Genomic DNA, 26,910 nt, shown 5'->3' with positions numbered 1-26,910 from the left:
GATGTTTTTTTTTATGTAAGTGTTTTATTTGTAAAGGTTTGTTTTAAACCGTACACAATAAAGATAGATGGCCCAGGAATGCGCTTCTTAGCTTTGCATCGTGTTTCAGGACAGTGCCATGTAATCGACTTCACTGTAAATTGCATTTTCCAATCTTTCCCTATAAAGGCCTTGGTGCATCTACTAAGATCTCAAAGCGTGCCTTTGAATGCAATGAGACACAAGCATGTCAGGGAGCACGGGTTACATTCCTGTCGTCAGTTACGGCTCTCGGCCTGACCCTTCATCAGAGCGCTTTTCCAACACACGGGCGCTAATGAAACTGACATACAGCATTCCACTGCAACACGTGCTTCTTCATCGTGCATTGCCTGGCCTTTTCATGGGGACCAAATGTCTTTTTAATGCACCTCTATTTATTATGATAGGAACAGGTTTTTCCTGCTCTACTTTGTCAAAATGTCATTAGCAGGCCTTATTGGCGAACTTCTGTTACAGCACAGCGCAGCCCTCCGCCCCCCCCCCCACACAATCTCCGCTCCGCCCCCTTTCGCCCAGCTCGCTACATACACATATATTATGAATATATTCAGTGTTTGGAGCACAGATGGCAGACATGGGAATTGTGATGCATTTTGTCCACACTGCTCTGTTACATATGTTCGCTTTCTAGCGCAATCCTTCCTTTGAGACTCGGGCATCCTGGGGGAGGCTCAAGACAGCTGTCACTTTCTAAGGTAGGAAGGGGGGAAGGCCAGCATTTTCGTTTTAAGAACACAACTAAAGCATGGCTTGTTTGTCATGCCTGAACAATTCCTGTAGCATGACAGCAACTGGGGAATGTTGCACACATTGACATGACAACGTATTCATGTTCCCATTGTAAATGTCAGTGTTGCACGGTTTACCTGGTTCTAACTAGTACAATGACATCTTTTTAAGACAGGGTTCCATCCACCTTTCTAATACTTGAACACAATTACAATATTGCATGTGACATCTGTATTGTTTCAATTCGTGATCTATTTTCTGGCTTTTAGCCACTCATATATGTCTGGTCCTCAGCTGACCTATAGCAGCACAGCTGAGCAGCAGAGCTACGGATCTGCCCTTGAAGAGTGCGGCACCCCTACTGATCCCCCATAATCCCATGCGTCTATTGCCCGCCTCCCCTCCTTTCCTTGTCTGAGTGTGAACTCTTCATGCTTTAAACCTATGCACCCCACCCCATGTCCCTGTACTCCATCCCCCCTCTCTTCGTTTATTGTATCTTCTCCACCCTCTCCACTCCTGATCCCACCCAGTTTGGGCACGTTTTGGGGCCTACATGCAGTGCTCAAGTCGGGGGTACACGCGGGTCGACAGAGTCCCCCCACTGTTTTCAGAAGTCCCCCCAGTTGTTTCAGAGGGCACCTTGATATGCTAACTTCGGAATCGTACCAAAATGTCGCCCTCACAATTGCGACGGCCGAAAATGGTGACTTTTTTTTTACCCCCCCTTACACGACATATATATGTGGAGGGTATAGTATATAATATTAATATGGGGGTAGTTGTGGGGGGTCTCCCCCAGCATATATGTGTGGTGTGAAGGGGTTTCAAATAAAAAGTCAGCATTTTCGGCTATCACAATAATCACATAGATCCGCTACCTTTTGGTGGCACCACATTCAATTGGTATGTCAATGTCAATGTCAATAACCCCCGCCATTGTGGCACACTTTAATGACTTGAAACATATTACTGGCCTACCTTGCATAATTTCCAAAATATATTCTCAATATATACTCAAGCAGCTTGGTGGTGCGCATTGCATTTATTTATTTATTTATTTATTGTTCTTGTATAGCACCCAAAACCCTGAGGTTTTGTGATTCATGAATATGAACCCCACTAACTGGTGGCCAGGATGATTTTTTGACCCAGATCGACCCTGCACCCACTGCTTATATATAGCAACCCTACTGTGTCGCAGCCATTATTTCATATGTGTGTGCACCCGTCATATCCCACCATCCAGTGTCCTAGTCATTTCCCAAGAGTTGTACATCTATTTATATAATTGAAGATGAATGTTGATCATGTATGACCTCTGAATTTATTTCAACACTCTTCGTTTAAGGGCAGTATTGCTTGGATCCATTGTAGTGATGTGAAATTTTGCATCCTTTATCTTTCTGGATGATCAGCCTTTCAGCGCTTGGTTCCACATATACAAACTCTTCAAATTCAATTGGCAGTGCAGTGACATCGTTCACTACATCCACTGCTCTCCAAACCGCTCAGTGCTCCACTGAAACCTACTTCTCCCTCCGAATTTCCAATTTCTCTTACTCCCGTAATCCATCCACACCACCTCTGCCAGTCTAGCACCCTACCTAATATCTCCCAGCTCCCCTCAATTTCTATTCCAGCTGTTGGTGGCATTCAAGACCACCACGTCATTGTACGTCACATTTCACATCCCTTAGTGCCTAATTGGGTGAATTAATGCTGAATACTTTCCCAAAGGTCTTTCAAGACTGGGTACTGTCCTGTCATTTGTCATGTGACATAGACTTGTCAAGCCATTGCATCTAAAAGAAGCAAGAGTCTTTGGATGTGGAGTTTTCTATACAGTTTTTGGAATGATATAGAATTGTATTGATAAAATCACATGTCTGTGTCTTAGTGTCCAGTACATTAATGTGGTATGTTTGCTTTTGCCAATTATTTTGATGCATTCTTGCATTCTATTTAGCTATTAGTGCAGACCTTAGAGGTCTTTATTCACAATTGATTTGCTTTGTAAAAGTAAGTGATACCACCCATGGAAATAAATGATGCGTTAATTGTTAATCAAGGCACATAATTAATGTTAACTTCACTTTGTGAAGATTTTGCATGATATATACTCTAGAGATACATTCTCAGAAGCTTTGTTAAAATCCTGAAAAGTTAGGATACATTGGAACCCTAGACAAATATTGCAGTTCCTGCGACAGGGACGCTGGTATTCAGATCGATGGCCTTGTGTCAACATATTGCAAAGACATATTTCGCACATGGTTCATATCCACTTTTTGTTCTATTGTTAGACCAAGGCAATTGTGAGTTGCACCAAAAGGCTCCTTGCAAAACACCTTGTGCCTGATTTACGAAAGCAGTTTTCGAAGGTGTAAATCCCATGGAAATGTACTTTGTAAATTAGCCTCTTGTGTTATGAGATTTCCAGATACACTCAATGGCAGAAGAAGTTTTATAAAGACACTTTTCTTTTGTATGTATTGGTGTGATACTATTTTCTCATGATTGACTATTTACCATACTTTCCATCTCATACCAAGAAAGGCATGTAAGTGTTGATGGAAAGGGTTTTGTCTATTGAGCCAATACCACTAAATACATCTTAAGAGAACATTTGTTCATCCTTAGTCACCATGTGTTTAAATGTTATACTCCTATTTTATTCTTCGACACATCTTTCAATTACAGTTCTATGACCAGGATACCCATTCCATGTCCATGAGTAGTTCTGAGTGCGATCTAAGGCAGCCTTTCATCTCGTGGATCCTCCTTTTTATACTTCTCTGATTTCTGCCTCCCCGGCTTCTCACATCATTATCGAAGGTGTTACACTTTGACTGCCAACTGCTCTATCCTCCTTTCCAATCAGTGTGCAGCACCCTAGTCCCAATTCCTACTTTCATCTCGGTGTCTATGTGGTGTTCCCTCAGTTTTGCTTTCTCTTTGAGTCTAGAAAGATAGGTCTTATGTTACCTCCAAGATACCATAAGGTACATAGTGTGAAAAGGACACTTTCTACTTTTTTCAGAATAAAAATAATAAAAATAAATAAATCGAGGGAAAATTGACACGATTTACATTGAGAGTTACACCAGTCAGACTTTCTGGTTGTCAACAAGGAATGCACATTAATGTAAAGAATATTTTGAAGGATATCTGCATATTTTTGGGCCAATCTGAAAAACTATAAAAAAAATATTACTATGCCGTTGTTCAACGAGACCATTCAAATGATTACTAACAATAATGAATGAAAAAAAAAGTGAATTTCTTCTTCTAAATAGTGTTGCTCAAACTTCCCCAAAAGTTAACCGCAAATACTCATGTCACAGTGTGCCTGTGAATTGTTGCAGGGTAATTAGTGGGCCAAATACCAGCATAAACTCCTGAAGTTTGGGACCTTCTATTTGCCATGACAGAAAAGACAATACATAACATTTAAAGCACAGGATGCTTATGCTCGTTATAAGATCATTTTGTTTTGGATGACAATTGGCATGACACGTTTCTGTTCTTAGATGATTTTAGACTAAAAATAGGAAACTTACTGCAAGGCACACACATGCTAGAGATTGAACATAAGGTATTTCTAGTCTGAGCGTCATGCAGTAAAGATTTTTTATTTTATTATTTCTAGACGACCTGTGCAGGATATTGAAAATAAATATTGCAAGAGTGTGCAACAACCTGAACATATTTCTATTTCTGATTAATTTAACTACACATTCCAGCCAACTGACCATCAGGCTATCAATATCTAAAATAGAGTTTTCCTCTGTGTAGACCTTTTTGTGTAAATACTAAATGTGGAATGGGTGATCAATACAATATGGACTTGTGACAAATTTACTTCTGCCCGTCAGGAGTACAAGCATGAGTAGGGACTAAGACACTGACTCAGTCCTCAAACTTCTACAAACCAAGGGACAACACAATCTTAAAGGTGAAACAGGAGCAGTGAAGAGATATACCTCCTTCATCTTTCGTGGTAAGGAGGTCCAAGGGAAGGCTATACTCTTAAGAGTAAAATGAATGTGGTTCAGTAGCAACCCAAACAGCGAAATATAAAAGTTGAAAAGAAAGGATTGTCCAATCAAGGTTCTAGTCAAATATTATTTTAATTACACACACACCATGTACAATAGTTACTAAGTAGAAAACACTGTGAAAGCCCACCCTTGTAGAAGAAACACAGGACATGCACAGATAGAATAGATGCAGCAATCTGGGTGATGAAACAAGGGGAGAAAGGGATCAAAAGACCACAATGTTTAAACAGGTATTTCTCCAAGTTGCAAGAAGCGATCAAAATGACCTAGCCAGTCTCCACGGCCCAAAGATGGACCACAGGTTGATATATCAGTTTAATACCTTGTGCAAAAGTCTTGGTGTTTCGACAGCGTCAAGCCAGGTTTCTAGGCTTCGACAGAGGTGTCGGATCAGGCAGCAGATGCAGCAGTCACTCTGGTCCAGTGGCACGCAGGTGTTGAGGTGGGGTCGAACGGCAGGGGAGATGAAGACTCGAAGCATCTGTTGTATACGAATTGTTCGAATGTCAATTGTTCAAATAACAATTGACCTGCACAATTGACCGAATTTAAATGGTCAATTAGGATATATATGCGGGGGAAACCCCCCACAGCCCCCCACCCAATCCAACCCCCACCCTAACCCCCCCCATATATTATTATTACACCAACCCAACCCATAATATATATTAAAATGACCATACAGTCAATTGTGCAGAAGGTCAATTAGGACCCCTATTATTCGAACAATTGTGTCATTCGAACAATTGTAAACGAACAATTCGGGTAATACCGAAGCATCTACTTGAGCTTTGTGGATAGGGTGGTTACCATGTCTGGTTTAGCAGTCGAAAATCAACAGCGACTGGGCCGGTACCAAGATGTGCAGGCAAATTTGTTTTGATGCAAAGGCTCAAAGGTTGTTGTGTGGGGAACACTAGCGTAGAGACAGTCGTGTCAAAGGAGCATCGATGAAGAAGTTGGCATTTCGGACAGTGACCAAGGCAAGGCATGGCAGCATTACTTCGTAGTTCGAGCCGAGGCAACAATGTGCTTTTGTCAGCATCATACAACAGTGAACGAGGTGAAACATCGGAGGGCTGTTCAAAGAACAGTGAATGCCAAACGGCAGCGTTGACAGGTCCGGCTGGATTGCTCGGGCAAAAGGTGCGCTCGAATCACAGTTCAGAGCGGGTTGTAGTCAACAACAGGGATCTTGGCTGTTCTTACTTCCAGGTGCTGTGAAACCCACTCCAGGGTGTCAAGGGCCAATGTCAGTCCATTCTCAGGCTTCCAAACATGGGGTGAGGCTGGCACACTGCTTTAGTGGACCTGCAACATGGTAAGGTCCTAGGCACAGGTTGGCTGGCAGAGAGACAGACTTATGGTACAGCAGCAGTGTTCACCCCTAATGGTTCCTTGAGATGGTTAGGAACCAGATCTTGCTTCTACCATTTTAATGTCTGCCTTCACTCCACAACTGGAGGACTTTAGAAAGGAGTGCTCTCTCAGCAGCATCCAACAAAATCTTTAGGATGGTTCAAGATAGGTCCAGATGATTCAAAGAATTGGGGGGAGACCCCTTCTTTATAGGCAAAAGGTTCCAGGAGATTGGACTAAAGCTAGCTTGCTTTAGGGGTCCAATTCCTGCTCTTGAAATGAATGGACTTTGCCCTTATGATGTCACACTCAAAGTGCTTTGGTCCAGAGGAAGTGGAAGGGACAGGAAAGAGAGAGGCAGAGAGAATCAAGATGTCAGCACCTCCCAAAAATTGTACAGACCCCACGCTGGCTATCCTAGCTCCACCCCTCCAGTTCTCAAAAGGATCAAAGGGTCTTTAGAAATGCAGCACCCTTGTGTGGGGCCTGGTTCTCTGTGAATGGCTGTGCCTCTTGGTTTTGGCTGCCTCGCCAGCATCCTGTGGAGTGGCTGTCCTGGGGAAAAGTGTATTATCTACCCTTAAAAAGGATGAAAGCGAAGCAGTCCCCCAAGGCTAGTCCTGTCAGTGGACAGGGGTGGGCCTTGTCTGGAAGGAGTACACCTAATTATTCCACAGCTGAAGTGGGCCCAGGGCTGACACATATGCGAAACCAATGTAATGCAACTCTGAAAGATGCTGTCCACCATATTGTAACTCAGGTATAGCTTATTTGTAGAGTTGTATGTGTCTCCAGGACAACATCTTCAAGGTTATGTTGTTTTTGGAATAAGGGTGCATATTTTAAATGCAGCCCATGCACTGCAGATACTGGTTGTCAATGCAGCTGTCAAGATGACACCTGTGCCCTCTCAACATGCCTTGTGCCACTGGTAGAGTAGGCAATGTGAATAAGGTTACTGAAGCAGCAAGGGTCAAGTACACACTATGCTTATGGCATGGAGCTTATGGAGGGGAATCTGATCAGCAGATTTCCCTTTCAAAGATGGAATTTGACACATCATTTTATTAATTAACAACAAAAAGTATCTAGGGCTTTCACACCCTTGCCAGATGGCAATTCCTCACATGACCTAAATGCTGAAGATTGGAATGTGAGCCAAGATGAAGTCTCATTACTGGTCTACAGGTCAAATACTGTAACTCTAAGGTTACCAACTCAACATGGTTTAGCTAGTGCTAAGGCATACTATTAATTATTTATTAACTAAAATTACTCAATAGCACCAGTGAGATGTTCCATTGTCAGTAGTGAAGATGATCAAGGAAAACATAAAAACCCCATCCGCCTGAAGCCCAAAGCCAAATCTAACTCCTGGTATGACTCAGATCTCGTCACCCTTAAACGCTTGTGCAGGGTGGCAGAGAGGAAATGGCATGCTTCATGTTCATCCTCTGACAAACTGGCCTGTCGCCTGCTCCAAAGGCAATACCGGCTCTCCGTTCTCACCAAGAAGAGAGCCCTTATCCAAGCCCGCATCACTGAGGCATCTAACAATTCGGCTGAACTCTTTAAAATCTGCAAGGAGCTGGCCAACCCTGCTGCAGTCTCTACCTCTCCTGTCCCCTCCCAGGCCCTCTGTATGGCACTGGCCGCTCACTTCATTTCAAAAACTCAGGACATCCTGTCCTCACTCTCCTCCCCCCCTCTATTCCATGCCCATCCTCTGGCCCTTCTGCAGCCACCCCTCCTCTCTCCTTCTCTGCCTTTCCCCTTTTTTCTGCTGATGAGGTTTCGAGACAAGTCCGATCTATGAAAGTCTTGTCAACACAGGTCCACCCCTGCTCCTCCAAAACTATTAAGGACCACATCGACTCCTTGGCTCCTGCCCTTGCTGACTTCTGCAATCACTCCTTCGCCTCTGGAGTATTCCCATCCCCTCTCAAGCACTCCCTTGTGCACCCCTTTCTTAAGAAACCCTCTTCCGACCCGTCCTGCCCAGCTAACTATCGCCCTATCTCTATCACTCCTTTCCTGGGCAAGCTCCTGGAGAAACTTGCCATCTCCCAGCTTAATCTCCATGCTGAATCTGTTGGTAGCCTTCATGACCATCAGTCTGGCTTCAGAGCTGCCAGAAGCATGGAAACTGCTCTCCTGAACATCCGTGAGGACCTGCTCTCGAACCTTGACTCTAACATTCCATGTGTTCTCATTTTGCTTGATCTCTCTTTTGCCTTTGATACTGTCAACCATACCATCCTGCTCAACCGTCTCCATGATAACCTGGGTATCACTGGTCAGGCTCTGGCTTGGCCGACCTCTTTCCTCTCAAATCGACCCTCCCAGGTCCAACTGGGGTCTTTCCTGTCTGACATGTTTTTCTCTACCTGTGGTGTCCCCCAGGGTTCTAACCTCTCTCCCTGGCTGTTCAACCAGTATCTGGCACTTCTCGCCCACCGCATCGCTGCTCTCTGCCCCAACTTTCAGTGCTATGCGGATGATACCCAGCTCATTTTCAGGCTACCCTCGGCCTCCTCTTCTCCTTCCCTCATCTCTGACTGTCTTTCTGCTATCCAGGAATGGTGTGCCGCCAACGACCTCTGCCTTAATGCCAGTAAGACCGAGATTCTACTTATCGGCACACCCACTCCCTCTTTCCCTGCAGCTCTCTGGCCGGCCTCTCTTGGCCCTCTTCCTGCTCCTACATGCAAGGCAAAAAACCTCGGGGTCATCTTCGACTCCACACTCTCCTTCTCTCCTCACATTTCTGACGTTTCTAAGAAGTCACACTACCAGCTGCACCTCCTCAGAGGTATCCTTCCTTTCCTCTCCTTCCCCCAGACGCTCACTGTCTCCAGAGCCCTGGTTCTCTCGGAGCTGGACTACTGTAACAGCATCTATCTAAATCTGCCTGCCTCTACTCTCCGCCCTCTGCAACTCATCCAGAACAGGACTGCAAGACTTGTCCTTGGCCTCAAGCCCAGGGACCGTATCTCTCCAGGACTGAAATCGCTACACTGGCTCCCTGTGGCTGCGAGGATTAAGTTCAAAACCCTCTGCATTGTCCACAAGGCCTTCTGGGGCCTGGGGCCAAATTACCTTCAACTCTCCCTTCCTAAATATCTTCCTTCTCGAGCACTTCGCTCTTCCGCCTGCAACTCCCTCAGGGTCAGCCGCTTCTCCAAGCAACGAGTTGGGGGGAGATGTCTCTCCGCAGCAGGGGCCTCCCTCTGGAACAGCCTTCCTGCCTCCCTGAAACTTGAGGAGAACCATCTCCGGTTCCGGAAGCACCTCAAAACCTTCCTCTTTGCTTCTGCTTTCTCTCTCCCTCTCCCCTGCTAAATCACTGAAACTGTACTGAATCAGCAACTGGGCCACTCACCAATCTCGGTCCTTGGCCCAGCCACTCTCCCCTATACTGCCTTCCTGGCAACCCCTGCACTGTGGACTGTCTCTGTATCCCTACAACCCCCCTTCCCAGCACTTGTCTGCACTTATCTTGCACTTGCCACCAGCTGGCCCTTATTATTTATTTTGTTCATTAGTAACCCTGTACTGCACTTTCCCCTCTCCCTTTCCCCCTTGCACTTTTCCCGTCCCCCCTACCCATGCACTTGCGCGATCTGAATGACACCTGGCCTAGTAGGATCGCTGTCTGTCTCCCCTTGTTCCCCCCTCCCTGCCTCGTCGCGCTTTGAAACACTTGTGTATAGGCGCGTTACAAATGCCATATCATATCATATCATATAAGGCTTTCAAAGTCTTTCTTTCTTGTCTTCCTACTTCCCTAACTTCCTCTCCTTTTTTTCAATTTCAGTGCGAAATACATAATGTAGCACCCACATCAAAACACTTCTTTGCAATTAACTTTGACCACATGGTTTTAACACACAGGTGGTGGAAGTGGTGGTGACACACACACACATATATTCTTTTTCAGCTTCACCAATCCCTTGGTGAAAATTGAGCCGCACTCACAAATTGTTCGTAGAAAGTTAAGGTTCCAATGAAAGAAAAGCTCCTCATTTAACGTTTCAGAATGGTTTAAAAAAATGATATCCTTTATTTGTCAAAATATTGTTAAAATCATGGGCTTGCATCCCAAGCCCGGCATACAAACACAGGAGCCCATCCAAGGGATGACGCGTTTCGCTACAACCTGTAACGTGATCACATGGTTTTCCCCACGCAATGGGCACGCAATGCTCATGGGAATCGAGTGACTGCGGTGCATTATAGCACCGCAGTCACTCGATTCCCATGAGCATAGAGAGAGGACTGAATCGTCCCTCAATCTCTACAAACTGTCCAACAATGAATGTAATCTGCAAAAATTTAAGATCGTGAGATTAGTAATGTTCAACCGTTCAAAATGCACATAATTATAACCCAACATGGAAATGCATGGGATGGATCCCTATGTTATCATGGGTTCTAATCAAATGTGAATTTTTAAAGTGCAAAATGCAATTGAGTCTATGTAATGTATAATCCGTAATCATGATTCAAAGTGCATAGCGCAGATGCATTTTGCCTCAAGCATAAAGTGCATACTGAAAACACATTTAAACCAAATACACTGATATCAACTAAAGTGCAAATTGCAATTGAATCTATAAAATGCATAATACATAATCACAGTTCATTATAAAGTACCTAGTGCAAACACATTTAACCCAGATGAACTAGCATCCACTCCAGTGCAAAAATTCAATTAAGTCTATAAGGTGCATAATGCAAGATCACAATTCATTCTAAAGTGCATAGTGCAAACACATTTTGCCTAGGTCAATAATGCATGAACTCAATTCATTACAAAGTGCATAATACAGACTTATTTTTCCCAGATGTTTAGTGCAAAAATGCAATCCATTATAAAGTGCATAGTGCAAACACATTATTGCCTAGATAGACTGGTATCAACTACACCACTGCACATTATTCTTTCTCATGAAGATTCCACTGAATATTGATGTTCCACAACTATTTTATGAGAATCCAAGCCTATATCGTAACTTCACCTTCCATTGGGCCCATACTGCTGGGCCATCTATATGCAGATATAATGCTCCCCCTTAAGCGTGATTTAAAAGGCTCCCGTCAGTTAACCTAAATGACGGGAGTCATTAAAATTCATTATAGAAAACAACTAGAAAAAGAAAGGCTTAATACATATCTAGAACGGCAATACAAAAAATAATACAGATTGCAAATGAATAAGAACCTCATCACCGCTGGTGTGGGAAAATACTTAATAAACACCAAGAGTTCAGTAAGTTCAGAATAATCAAGATTATACATATATATATACATATATCTTAATGAAAAAAAGTTAGTTAATGATCAGTTAAGATAAGAAACGTATTGCAACAAAAGCTCTAAAATTCAATGCATTGGGGAACTCAGGACCGGCTTAAGTTTCTTACCTTAACTAAAAAAATGTCATTAAATTTCAAGGGTTTTGTAATTCCGTAGCTGTTTTCCACACCACTGGCCAAGGCCTTAACCCACCTCCCAGTAGAACACCAAAAGAAATTAGAATACTACAAATTATCAGCAGAAGCTGCGACTGAAGTATGCAGAATTCTGAAAAGGGTGAAAGTGCTCCTGATAGATGAATTCAGCAAGGTTTCCAATCTCATGTTGGCTTTAATTCATCACAGAAAGCAAGAAGTCCTAAATACTGAATACGAAGAGCTCTTAATGAAAAAAAGTTAGTTAATGATCAGTTAAGATAAGAAACGTATTGCAACAAAAGCTCTAAAATTCAATGCATTGGGGAACTCAGGACCGGCTTAAGTTTCTTACCTTAACTAAAAAAATGTCATTGAATTTCAAGGGTTTTGTTATTCCGTAGCTGTTTTCCACACCACTGGCCAAGGCCTTAACCCACCTCCCAGTAGAACACCAAAACAAATTAGAATACTACAAATTATCAGCAGAAGCTGCGACTGAAGTATGCAGAATTCTGAAAAGGGTGAAAGTGCTCCTGATAGATGAATTCAGCAAGGTTTCCAATCTCATGTTGGCTTTAATTCATCACAGAAAGCAAGAAGTCCTAAATACTGAATACGAAGAGCTCTTAATGAACAAAAGTTAGTTAATGATCAGTTAAGATAAGAAACGTATTGCAACAAAAGCTCTAAAATTCAATGCATTGGGGAACTCAGGACCAGCTTAAGTTTCTTACCTTAACTAAAAAAATGTCATTGAATTTCAAGGGTTTTGTTATTCCGTAGCTGTTTTCCACACCACTGGCCAGGCCTTAACCCACCTCCCAGTAGAACACCAAAACAAATTAGAATACTACAAATTATCAGCAGAAGCTGCGACTGAAGTATGCAGAATTCTGAAAAGGGTGAAAGTGCTCCTGATAGATGAATTCAGCAAGGTTTCCAATCTCATGTTGGCTTTAATTCATCACAGAAAGCAAGAAGTCCTAAATACTGACTACGAAGAGCTCTTAATGAAAAAAAGTTAGTTAATGATCAGTTAAGATAAGAAACGTATTGCAACACAAGCTCTAAAATTCAATGCATTGGGGAACTCAGGACCGGCTTAAGTTTCTTACCTTAACTAAAAAAATGTCATTGAATTTCAAGGGTTTTGTTATTCCGTAGCTGTTTTCCACACCACTGGCCAAGTCCTTAACCCACCTCCCAGTAGAACACCAAAACAAATTAGAATACTACAAATTATCAGCAGAAGCTGCGACTGAAGTATGCAGAATTCTGAAAAGGGTGAAAGTGCTCCTGATAGATGAATTCAGCAAGGTTTCCAATCTCATGTTGGCTTTAATTCATCACAGAAAGCAAGAAGTCCTAAATACTGAATACGAAGAGCTCTTTGGAGGAAAGCACATAATTGTTTTTGGAGACCTCCTACAGTTAACACCAGTAAACGGTGAACCTATTTTGAAAACATTAGGACACAAAAAATGCGTCAGTCTACAGATCTCACCTATGCTAACATTTTAAAAAGCATTAGAAATGCCTGCTTACTAAAGATGCAAAATCCATCTTAAAAACTAGACTAATCCATGAACTATATGGGTAAAGCACATCTGCCACTGATATCATGGAACAATTAACTCAGCAAAATATAAAATGCATGTCCTTAGAAAATGTATCTCCAACACAGCTGGATTAGAGAAAGCATTAATTCTGTGTCTAAACTACACAGTAATCCTAAAATGTAAACTTGATATAGAACAAGGTTTAGTCAATGGGGCCATTGGTACAGTTGTTGGCTTACAAACATAGCCACATGAGAACAGCATTCAGTTTGTCAACATCCACTTTGACAAACTTGCAGAAGTCAAAAAAATAGGCTGGACAATAGCATGTTTCCTTCTTTTCAAAGACATGTACGTATGCAGTGAACAATTCTCTCTATGCCTTGCATATGCTGTCACTATTCACAAATCGCAAGGTCTAGCCCTAGATAGTGCATTGATTGACATTGGCAGCACAGTGTTCAAAGAAGGTATGATTTATATAGCACTTTCAAGCCTCTGTATATTCAATGGTCTATTCCTAGTTAACTTTGATGCAAAGTCAACGCTGACATTCCATGCATCCTAGAATACAACAGGCTACATGCACTCTACATCCCCACCTACCCATATACCATGTACCTGAGAAAAGAAAACCTTTAAAGTAACAGACCCAATACAACATCTCTCAGCAATGCCACTGAAAAAACAAACAACTGCTAAATTATCAAATAATACAACCACAAAACTCTCTAGTTCAAAAGCAACTGCTTATCCATTAGAAGAGAAAGACACAAATGTCTCTTTTGAAATAACAACTGCAGGCCCATCACAAGATACAAAAGCAGAACTTTCTGCTCCATTTAAATTCAGAAACAAACGTGGAGTAACTTGCTATGCAAATGTAGCAATCAAACTTGTCTTTGAATTGTCACCATTTATACACAACATTTACTTAAACAGCTCTGACCAGTTGTGTCTGCAAATTCTCCTCATTCAAAGAAGTACCGCAAATAATCCTGACAACACAGTGTCTCAGGAATAAGGCAAGAATTAGACTACTGTGCAGGAATGGTAACATTCACCTTAAACACACAGGAAGATCCATGATAGTTCCAAATGTGCTTACTACAAGTACTAGAAACCAAAACCATCCCTATAAATTAAATATTCCAAATTTCATACACAGGGAAACATACATGCACTCTCTGCAACCATGATTCACAAGAGCAGATCCCTAATGAAGGATTTGTGTATGTATCCATATTAAATTCTGAATCCATTCCATTTCTGCTTCTCCAAAATGCAAATTATAGCATATTATGCCCTTTTTGCAATTCAGACAATTGTTCCACAATATAAATAAACTCAGAAGAACACTATGTCATACTAATGCTTCTAAGGTACAAAGCAGATGGAACCAAGAATAACAGTAAGCTGACTACCTTCACACACGACCAAGTAGCTTTTGGCAATAAAGCCTTCATAAAAGTAGGCATAATCTACCACACTGGTGTCACAACCACATCAGGCCACTATACTGCGTATGTTAAAAAAACAGGTGGTTGATTTGAATGTAACGACACATCCATTACTCCAAAACATAGGCTATCAGCAAATCTGACAAATGCCTACTTAATATCCCTTCAACCAAATTTGCTCACTAAACATAAATAGTTAGAATATGCCAACGGGTATCTAACTACATCCATAATACTAAAATACTAATTATAATATCCAAGACAGTTAGACTATGCCAACGGGTATCTAACTACTTTTAAACTCCCTTTCACTGTAATACACTTCAAATATACCATATGACATATTGTTACTGCAATACCTCTTCTAAAATCCAATATAGTTAGAATACACCAACTGGTATCTAACTACTTAAACATATCTTTACTTACACCACTGTTCCAACAAACATCCTACCACACCTACACTCACAACATATATCAATGCTAGCAAACACATGTTCTCTGTAACATGAATATTCTTTAAAATGTAGTCATTTTAAAAAAAAATCCATTATGGATTTATTTTCCCAATGAACCAATGATTATTTCAAGTCAATACAACAACAGTGTAACATACCCTAATGTTGTAACCAACATAGTACTTACAATGTACTGTTTATGAGAGTACCATTGAATGCAAATACACGTTTTTAAACCACTGTGTTTAACAAATTATACTGTTTTTTTCCACAGAACATTAATCAGAGAGTCACACTTTATTTGCATATGCAATGAAATATCCATACCCTCTGTTATCTTTCATTTATTTCATCACCTAAATATTACATCACTAAAATCCTTAATTCTACTGCATTCATAAATACCATGTGCACTTCAATTATATCATCCCACTACATTAATAATACAGTATACTCCCCCTATAGTACCTATAATTACTATACACATATTACTATAGTGCTTGTGAACAGTGGCCATAATCTTGGGGCCATGGCCTATGGCCATGCCCCCAATAATCTGGCTACTGGTCACAACCACCACAATTCAATCCAACCATCTAACAAGTATGTACAGTACACCTTCAGATAGCACGACTCACCTAGAACCCCCTCAATCCCACTGACGTACGCGGACATTGTTTGTGTCCACGGACAAGCCAGTGAACGCGGACATGGCGTCAGCTGCACCGTTACTTTTCACCTATTAGAACAACTCCATGAAAACTTTATTGCACTTCCCCACCCTTTCATTGCCCTCTTTCAGCCACCAAATAACTCAAATATGTTTTCCAGGCCATTTACTTACTGCGCTGTCCGCAGTAAGATAGTAGTGCTTTCACCTATAAAAACTCTTCCTGATTAGCTTCTTTCCACTCCTCCACTATTTGCAGTCCCTCTTTCAGCCACAGTGTAACCCTAAATGTGATTTTCAGACCTGTTCCTCATCGCACTGTCTGTGGTAAGTGGAGGCTGTTAGCAAATCCAATATGGGGACAGTTTCAAAAATTCTGGTGCACCTCACGTTTCTAAACATCCAATCAGTGTGCTTTTTGATTGTGTGTGCACCAAGCCACCAACTGATTGGTCCACAGGTGTCTGCGGACACAGAATCAGGGCATGTTGAATCTATTCAGGATATGTGCTAGGAAACCCTGCCTAGCATTACCAGTTGTTGATACCTGTGTCACGTATTGGCGGTTATGTGCATGTGGTCTTTAGGTGTGCTCTAAATAGCATATGATTTGTTTGTGCTCGAAATTTGGGGTAATTGTTCTCAAGGGGATTCAGGGGATTCGTCCTGAGCAGTGGAGAGGCACACAATGTGGGAGCTTGCCTGCAAGCCATGCTGAGGGCCCCGCAAGCTCATTAAAAAAGTACAGGGCATGCCACACCTCAGGCCGGTCTGGACCACCAGCGACCACAAGTGCATAATGTATGTGTTGATTATGCCGCTGTAGGGGATACGGACTACTCCAGCACAAATATGTTTTTTAATCAAAGCTTAAACGTTCACCTAGCATTGAAAGAAGGGGGTGGTGTCTGGTCGACAAATATACCAGCCACCAGTGGTGGCTGGTGAGTTTTTTTATTGAATGGTGTCAATATTTGCTGCAAGTATGCGATTGCGTCAAGGCGTAGCAAGGCAGCTTGAAACAACAAACAGGTTTGGGGGATCGGAGCAGATTCTTCCTCCTCCCCTGAGAAAAGGTTTTCAATAATGGGTTAAAATGGTGCATTATGCAGCACACTTTTTGTGAAAGATTAGGTAAAAGGCCAGACCGTTTGCAATCAGTTTTGTAGGGCAACTCATGAAAAAATACAATATATGCAAGTCACAAAAAGTGCACAGGAATACATTTGTATGCCTTTCTCTGCTACATATGCCAGTATAAAAAAGATTGTTATGCTGGCTGTACTCATGGATTTCCATGTCGGCTCCACCAACATATGCCAGAATGTCCATATAAGAATATACTCATGTTCACTTTGACATGTTTTTTATAGTATCATCACTGCCATTATGTACAAAGCTGGATCTGCCAATATATGCCAGTACTCCTATGTAAGACTATACTCTTGTTGGTTTGGCTATTATAAGTGACATGACACAATAAAAATAAAAAATCACATCCAAACTGATTCCAATGTAGGCCAGTATAGACTCATAAGAACAATGGTCGCTCTAGATTCATCGTGGATGTTCAGTGATTAAAAAGTCATGCTCCAGTAAGAAATAGCTATACTGCTACACCAATATGTCAGTCTAGCAATGTAATGCTACTTATCATGATTGCTTTATCAAAGAAGCCCAGTGATAAATGTCATGCCACCGTAAGCAATGGCTAGAATGGCTGCACCAAAATGCCAGTCTAGCCATGTAATAACCCACATGAACTTGGCTTTGCTCGAAAATACCAGTAAAACATGTCAAGTCAATTAAGGACGTGTCAAAATGCTCTAATTATCCCCAGTTTACCAGGGCATCACACACACACACACACACACACACACACACACACACATATTCATCTCCTTTCACCTGTACATCTTCTCTCACATTCATTCACACTGGATTCTCCACACAGACAACCACCCACCCAGAAAATTCACACCCAAACACAATCACAGTCATACTATTCACCCAGCAGTCACTCACCCATATACCTTCTCTCACATACACTCACACTGGCACCCACCCACCCAGAATATTCACACACAAAGAATCACATTCCTACTCATTCACCCACCATTCACTCACACATAAACCATCTCTCACATCCACTCACCATGCATTATCTACACCGGCACCTGCCCACCCACCCAGAACATTCAAAAACAAGCTATCACATTCATACAGAGGCGTTGCTAGGGGGGGGGCTTAGGGGGCTATAGCCCCTGGTCTTTTGTTTGTAGCCCCGGATAGAATCTCAGGAGCTACAACCAAAAGGCTTGCTAGCCCCCAGTCCCAACAGTTCCAACATTAGCGTAGCCCCGGGTCTTTTCCAGACCTAGCAACACCCCTGCATTCATACTCATTCACCCAGCACCCACTGACTCATACACCTTCTCTCATGTCCACTGACACTGCATTCGCTACGCAGGCATGCTTACACCCACCCACCACAGAACATTCAAACATACACAATCACATTCCTGTTACGCTCACCTGGTATCTACGGAGACGCCACCCAGCACTAGTTGGATGATTTGCACTCTCGTACCCTCTCCCAGTCCCTTGGTAAGGCCTCTGGTAAAAGATGGGTCTGCAATATAGGAGAGCTGGATTCAACACCAGATTGTCTTTATGTTTCCAACCTCCCTTGGCCTCAACTCCTTCCTCTCCCTTGGGCCTTCTCCTCACCTTAATAATTGTAAAAGGTGGATTCTCCGTCCTGCTCCTCATGGCAGGGGCACGTAGATGTGGGGGGCGAGCAGCGACCAAGTTACTTCACTGGTGCAAGCCCCGCGGTGGTAATCCAGGCCTGCTGCGACGCCGTAGGTTTGCTGCTTTACAGTCTTTATATGCAGTTCTTATGTTCCTCTTAGTTCGAATGATAATGTCTTGCTTCTTTCCTTTTAGGTATGGAGAGGTATTTTGGTGTTGTCATGCAGTTTGAAGATGAGCATGGGCCGGTAGGCGAAAGCGCTGTGTGCGCAATGCTGTCCGATGAGTAATGCGCGATGCGCGGCGCTGTTTTGCCTTTTATATTGCTAACCTGTGTCTTTTCTCTCCTTGCAGGTTGCGATGTTCCTCGCCGAGCGCTGTAATGTTCCAGCAATGATACTGACCAGGAGATGACTACTCGGGTAAGAATTGTGTTGCTTTCTTCATTCGGGAGGAAATGTGTTTAAACGCTTACTAATGCTGTCTTTCTTTCTCCTCTTTCCAGGTTATGGAATTCCAGGATGCATGCGGAGCCGGTTGATGGAGTTCGTACCTTCAGGTGAGTGGAACTGAAGTCAGTGATGGATTGAAGACAGGATACTGTTCCAGGTAAGTTTCGTAGTGTTTCTTCCCTCTCTGCAGGTCCTTGATTCAGGTAAACTGGCATCAAAGAACTGGACACAGTTATCGTTACGCTGCCCACAGCAGAATAACGCAAAGCATGTTCTGCTGTTTGGGTGCGGTTTAAATAGTCTCAGGTAAAGTAGTCCAGGTAAAATAGTCCTAGGCCTGCCACACCCAAAAGACTAGACTGCATAGCTCAGTTCCTTGTAACAGAGCTATGTGTGCACCTCCATGTTGGCTGAACCCCCCCCCAAGTTAAATAGTCCCAAGTAAATAGTCCCATTCTAATGTTGGTCTTCATGATGGTTATGAGCCTGGTGCCAAAGGCGCCAGGACTGACTGCAATAGAGTCTTGGATGAGGTTTTAAGGCCTTTGACCTGGCCCTAACTGGAAGGCTGACTTGCCAGTGAGGGCCAGGGGCAAGGGTCATGACATTCCTACTCATTCACTCCCCCATAAACCTTCTTTCATATCCACTCACACTCCATTCTCCACACAGGAATGCACCCACACACCAACCCAGAACATTCAAACAGACACAATATATGCCAGTATAAAGAATATTGTCATGCTGGCTTTGCCCATGCATTTCCATGCTTGCTCTGCCAATATATTCCAGTATCTCCATATAAGAACATACTCATGTTCATTTTGACATGTTTTTTTATAGTGTAATTACTGGCATCATGCACAAAGCTGGCTCTGCCAATATAGGCCATTACTCCTATGTAAGACCATACTCCTCTTGGTTTGGCTATTAAAAGTGACATTCTACAATAAAGAAACATGTCCGGACTGATTCCAATGAAGGCCAGTCTAAACTCATAAGAACACTTATCATGCTTGCTTCATCATAGATACTTAGTGATTAAAAAGTCATTAAGTAATAGCGTTGCTGCTCTACCAAAATGTCAGTCTCGAAAATAAATCTTACTTTGTCAAAGATGCTCAGCAATCCACCCAGCCAGAACATTCGAAAACACACTATCACATTCATGCACATTCATCCTCCAATCACTCACCCTTACACACCTACTCTCAAATCCATGCACACAGCATTCTCCACACAGGCATGCAGACTCCCACCCGCCGACCCAGAACATTCAAACACACAATATCACATTCCTACTCATTCACTCCCTCATAAACCTTCTCTCACATCCACTCACACTGCATTCTCCACACAAGCATGCACCCACCCACCCATAACATTGCAACAGTCACTATCACATTCATAATCATTCACAGACCAGTCACTCACCATAAAGCTTTACTTTGGGTTCACTCTCATTGCATTCTCCACACAGGCACGCACACACCCCAAGCCATAACATTCAAACAAACACTGTCACATTCCTACTTATTCACCCACCATCCACTCCCCCATAAATCTTCTCTCACATCCACATGCACGCTGCATTATCTACAAAGGAACCCACCCACCCAGAACATTCAAACACACACTATCATATTCATACTCATTCACCCACCACTCATTGGCCCATACACCTTCTCTCACATTCACTCACACTCACACTGCATCCTCCACACAGGAACGCATCCGCCCACCCTGAACATTCAAACAAACACAATCACATTCATACTCATTCACCCATCACTCACTGACCCATATCACACACATGCATCTGACACGCACCTCACACATGCAAAATATACACACACATTTTCTTTCATACCTGTTTTTCCTGTTAGAGCTTTGGTCCATCACTCCAGGCCCCTGGCTCACAGACAGGGACCAGGAAGCTGGGCAAGCAAACTGTTCCCTGTATATGACAGTGCGAGGAAGCTGGAGAAGAAAGTGTTTGAGCTGAATGTGGCATGTGACACATGCCACATGTCACGTTCAGCTCTGACCCTGATTTAGCGCCTCCTTCTCACGCTTCAAGTCCCAGCCCAGCCTTCATCCTGATGGGTGAGGACAGTGCCCAAGCCCCCCAGACCTGGTGGGGTGTCCCCCCACACTACGAGGGCCGAGGCGGTTGAGGGGGCTGTGGAAGCCTCCAGTATACCAGCGGTCCTAAGGGACCCTTCCATTTGGTTCAGAGGGAGGCCAGGTAACCAGTTAGTGCAGCAGACAAGAACATCCGCATGGGGGAGAGAGAGAGAGAGAGAGAGAGAAAGAGAGAGAGAGAGAGAGAGAAAGCAGAAGCAAAAAGGAAGGTCTTGAGTTGCTTCCGGGACATGAGCTGGTCCTGTTCAAGTTTGAGAGAGGCAGGGAGGCTGTTCCAGATGGAGGCAGAAGCGGAGGAGAGTGATCTATCCCCACTCACTGCCTGTATAAGTGTCTGACTGCCTGGATTTCAGAGTAGTTGGCAAAATGAGGATCCAAGTGGGACCATGTGATGATGGGGTCCAACTTTAGATACATTGTTCCTGATGTCCACATACATTGCAGAGAGATTATATTCTGATCTAAAATAAAAGGTCTCAAAGAGGGGTTAAATATAGTAGCATGCATCTTCTCATTTCCCTGGACGTCCCTCCCCCTATCATATTCATACTCATTCACCCACACCTCCTATGCTTTTCCTTTTTGTTCTCCTCCCTCACCAAGGCTTTTATCAGCTCCGTCTCCACAGCGGTTGTAAACTTGTCTATACAAGTAATGTCAATAAGTAAATAGGTTCTGAATCAAATACAATGGCCATACATTTGCCATTTTAGCTCAGAGAAATCCCAGCCCTAATGATCATATATGCAAATAGGTGCCTTTGGGGGTAGCCTGCCATACATGCTTAAAAGCATTCAATTGCAAAGCACAATTATACATTTTCATTTGCTTTAAACATCAAACACCACGTTTTTTTGTTTTTTTTCCCAGCAAGGAAGCATTTATTTCAATTTTTTCATTTTGCAGAATGTAAAACTAGAGCCATCAAGACTTTGAAGATTTACGCAGCTTGGTAGAATGATCAAAACGTATAGACAGGAAAATGGAGAATACTAAAAGCAAAGACACTTGCTGAAAACTTAACAGTCTGTAAAAGTAAAGGTTCTCTTTGGGAATTACCCAAGCAGTGCTAGAAAAAATAACAGCACATAAAGGGAGATTACATACACGCTCTCATAAAAAGTGTACACCGATTTATGGGGAAGGTTGCAAGCTGCCTTCTGTCATACTCTACAATTCATTGCAAGCAGTTATGCCTGGTAGCACACATTTTAATTTGTGATTATAGATTTGACAGCTCTTGAGAAAGGACGTGTAAGTAACTGGGTCAGCTTTGCAATGAATTGCAGTCCTGAAGGGATAAACAATTCCTATACTCACAAGCAGAGGCACATGATTTTGTGGCGTCTAGCACAGTCCGCGATAAGCATGGGCAGAGCAATACTTTGCCCATTTCAAGATGGTGGACTCTTTACCCTAGACTGTAAAATCAGCAATGCACACTCTGGGGTAGACTGACAAAGCTATAACACTAATTGGCTCTTTTTGAGGAGTCTGGAAAGTGGCAGTGTCATTGTAGTTTTGATGGGGATTCCCTACAGAAGAAGGTATTGAGTGAGAAATCCTTTTTAATGCAGTGAATTTATTTTTTCACAACACTTACCCTAACAATAAAGTGTCTGCAGCCATGAACCATGTATTCTCAGTTAGACAGCATCAGAACTTGAATGTGAGGATGAAATGGGGGCACTATCTGTCACTTTATTGGTGTCCTTAGCTATCATGTTTCTTTTTTCTAGAGGCGATGTATGGCTTTATAGGGTCCGGGAGAAGTACAGAAGTTAAGAAGGGGGGTTGGATCTTAGGGAAAGGATGTCTATGCATGTGGACATGCCCAGTCCTTAATGGTTTTATATATACATATGCGTATATTACAGGGTGGTGGTTGCCGCCCTATAGTTAAGATGAGTTGGACTCCCATCGGAACGTCCAAAAATTCTATTGCAAATAACTTTTCATTTGTGTAATAGATTTGGTTGAAATTTAGAAGTGGGACGCGTGCCCACTCCCACAGTCCGCCAGACTCAAAGTTTGGGAAAGATTTGTAAAAAATAAAAAAATGTATTAAGAAAAATATAATATTAAAGTTGAGGCATACTTCCCATTCTTTTTCCCATAGACGAAAAAGGTACATTTTTGTTGGACCACAGAGCCCAAACTGATGGACGGATTTGGACCAGGTCCAAAAATACTTGGACATGAATCAATTACTGGAGGCCTTTTAGTGGTTTGAGGTTTTTCCGTTCAGTATTTTTTAGAATATTTGACAGAGAAGGGGGTGCCCCTTCTTCAAAATAGATAGCAATATCGCGGGTAAATTGGCCAAACCATTTCTTTTTTTTTATTAAACAGCCACCATCTTTATTTTTGCTCAATGCGAGAGATAGCTGAGGATATAGCCGAGGTTATCGGAAAATGTAACACAGGAAAAAAAAACCATATGCAGGGCAAAAAACATGGAAATGCTTGTCTAGAGGTAAAGTATAAAAGTGGAAGGGAGTGGCTGGAGGACCCCAAGTGAAATTTGGGAGTTGGAGGGGGGTCTAGTGACTGAGTTTGCAAGACAAAGCTTTTCTGTAACCTCAGCTATTTCTGCGAATAGCCGAAATCTCATAGCAAACTGCGTCACATAAACAGCGTGTGTTGTGGGGGGAATGGAAGAGGGCAGGGGAGGTGAGGAGGCCATCTGGGGAGTCAGGGGAGCTGGCACAGATGGGGAGGGCACTTGGTGAGGGCCTGAAAAGGGAAAGAAAGCATGTTTCTTCGGATATGCATGGCTATAAAATACAGATAGCCATGGAAAGCCTGCAATCTTTTATGCATAATGCACTGTCAGACCTTGAAAATATTGCAATGAGAGACCATTTTTGTTGCCTTTTGCCGATTTGCATTATGGTATTTGTAGTCTCCCAGTCAAGATGGGGGGAATACTGCTACCATTGCAGACATTTTTGCCTAATTTAGCTCTATAAGGATTTATATATTTGAGTGACACTATGGTATGTGTAATTTTCAAGTTATTTTATAAAGCAGAGTATTGTTGAAAGTCAGACATTGGGGTTAGGAGGGGAAATGATGAGAGCTAAAGTAAGTCATGTGTATTGTTCCACAATGTGGCAAGAGATTTTCCAATCGTGGACACTGGTGCAGTTATTCTTCCCTGATTGCGGCTGCTTTTCAGGGCACTAGTAAAGGACACAAGAGGGTGAACAGCATAACTTTTTTCATAGGGTTGACGCATCCCTTTGTATTTTTTGGGAACATTTCCTTTCTCAGAGAATTTTTTTGGTTTTCATTGCTTTTTTAAAAAGTCCAATGCTTTTTTCTTGCCCACTTTCTTCTAAGGGGAAGGTCAATTGAACTACATATGTACATTTTGCTTTAAGATATTTGTTCACTTACTTAATGTTCGTGGGTTACAGCTTTTGATTTTCACTATTTGTTTATTTATTTATTGGAAATGTGTATGGCAACTATACGCAAGTGTTTCCAGGCGCCACAAGACAAGAAGAGGGGTTGGGGGGACAAAGAATTTCTTACGAAAGTAACAACAAGAAAAAAGAGACAGTTATATCGGCCTTGAGACAATCCTACCATGCAAGTGCTTGAGGTAAGTGCAAGCAGAGGGGTGGAGGAAGAAGTGCAATAGGAGGGGGACCCAATGGGGGGAGCAAGTGCTATAACAGGCTGGGTGGCAGGTGCCAGGGGAAAGAAGGGGCAGAGGAGGCAAAGTACAGTGGGCAGGTGGACTGGGTTATGGTAGTCCGGGAAAGGGAGCCCAAGGGCAAGTGCTGGTGAACGATGCTGGTGGGGACTGGTGGGGGGTGGTCTAGTCCTTGCAAGACTCAGAAAGCACCAGGCCCCAGTTGCAGTGCAAGTTGAAGATATTAACAAGGGAGGGGGAGATGGAAGGTGGAGGAGAAAAGGAAGGTCCCATTCAAGTCTGATGGGGAGAGGAAGGCAAAAGTACCTGGGCATATGTTATTCTTGCAACCAGTCATTTTCTTTCCTTCCATTTCCGTGCTGCTTAAATGAGGTTAGTTGGGGTGGTGCGATGCATCACAACAGTCACCAAGAGACTGGCCATAAAATCTCATTTTGTCTTGAGAAAGGAATTTGAAATAATTTCCCTCTGGAAAAGACCTTCATAATGAGAATTTCCTTCAGCTACTTTTAGTTGTAAAACCAATCCGCTTTTCTCCTATTGAGTAGGCTCTCTACCTTTTCTGTTTTCTCAAAACCTCTCCGCTCCTCTTATGTTTTTGAGTTCAAATATCAAGCAAACTCCACCAAAACAGCATGATTTGACACAGCCATTATGCACCGGACAAAGCCTATGATAGGTTCTGTTCACTTACAGCCTCCTATTTGCTTAGATTGGTAAATTGAATGTTCTGTGGCATAAGGGAACATGTTAGCAGTGAGGTAGCCCTCCCCTTAAAAATGTGAAATTAAAAATGGATTGAAATATGTCTTTCCCTTATCATTTCTGGTATGTCCCTGTACCATTAATAAGACTGATACATTCATATTCAAAAGAATGTTCTATATTCAGAGACATCTTTTAAGTTTATTTACTACGTGCATAACTGAAGTATTAAAATATGTGCATTCATTAATCATTTATACATGTTAATATATCATTGTTGTATACATGTGATTATCCATGTTCTGCAGTATTCAAATCTATCTTTTGTTTTTCAATTGGACAATGGGTTCACAGACTAGAGATACAAGGGATTTCCTGTTTGTCACTTTCAAATACATTTTCTGTGCACATTTTAACTGAACAATCCATCTTCAATGACTTGTTTGTGTGTGTCTAGGTGAATCTTTATCATCTGAATCCATCTGTTGTGTCAGATACTCTGTGAACAGATTGCTCTTAAAGATACATAGGCCATGGCCTGTCAAGGCCCCTGCTTTTAAGTATGTATGCACTTACCGATCTGCCAGAAACTAAAACCTGTTGTCCTTCCAATTAGCTTAAACAAATAGGACAAATAGGGCCATGAAAACACTGAGCTCAGAATATATTTTGACACATTTTTTGCATTTTAACCACTTGCCTTTGTTCTGAGTAAAAAGAGTTGTGTTCATGTGCTTCTTTAATGTGGGACACAGTGATGAATAATGGGGCCTGCACATCCCTTGTCGCAAGAAGATGAACTCTACATAAACATACAAATTAAATGAACCGTAGTGCACAACTTTAAGTTCAAAGTACTTAAATCTATATGATATATTCTGTCCCATGTCATAGAATGTGATATTTACTTTGTCTATATTTTATATACTACTCAAATAATGAATGCTGCTGTTCATAAATATACCAAACTCCTTTGAAATAGCTAATTTTGTTTTGCAATAAAACACTTGGTCTTGTTTTGTCTAGCCCTTAGTTTACACAACTAGTTCAGCCAGTCAAAATACACATTGTTTAATGACAGGCATTACATTTACTCAGATAAACACTTACAATGGGATAACAGATTCACACCAAAAGATAAATCCTATTGAGTTGTTAAATGTGGGCCTAAAAGCCCTTTGTACCAGGCAAGTTGGGCGGATTGGCTTATGGGTTTTGGAATAAAAACATAACCTGAAGTCTGCCTCAGTAATTCTACCTAATTAATAGAAACATAGAAGAGAAACAGATCATTCTCCTTTATGAAGAATGATCAACTCTCATATGAATTTTAGTAATTGAGCAACATACTTGCCATACTCTTTACTGACTTTGAAAAGCTAATATGTGAATC

At 42.3% G+C, this 26,910-nt stretch overlaps 1 protein-coding gene and 1 pseudogene across 1 annotated transcript in view; one reads left to right on the top strand and one right to left on the bottom strand.

Annotated features, from left to right (window-relative positions):
- The window catches only part of LOC138487326 (autism susceptibility gene 2 protein-like), a 2,615,289-nt gene that overhangs the window by 1,171,017 nt on the left and 1,417,362 nt on the right, over window positions 1-26,910 (bottom strand). The gene's annotated exons all lie outside the window — the stretch shown is intronic.
- LOC138489529 (poly(rC)-binding protein 2-like) overlaps window positions 1-26,910 on the top strand; it is a 94,945-nt pseudogene that overhangs the window by 44,423 nt on the left and 23,612 nt on the right.

Source organism: Ambystoma mexicanum, chromosome 9 (genome assembly GCF_040938575.1).
Source record: "Ambystoma mexicanum isolate Mex_15411 chromosome 9, UKY_AmexF1_1, whole genome shotgun sequence".
NCBI classification, from domain to species: domain Eukaryota; kingdom Metazoa; phylum Chordata; class Amphibia; order Caudata; family Ambystomatidae; genus Ambystoma; species Ambystoma mexicanum.
This window is presented reverse-complemented; position numbering and strand designations above follow the sequence as displayed.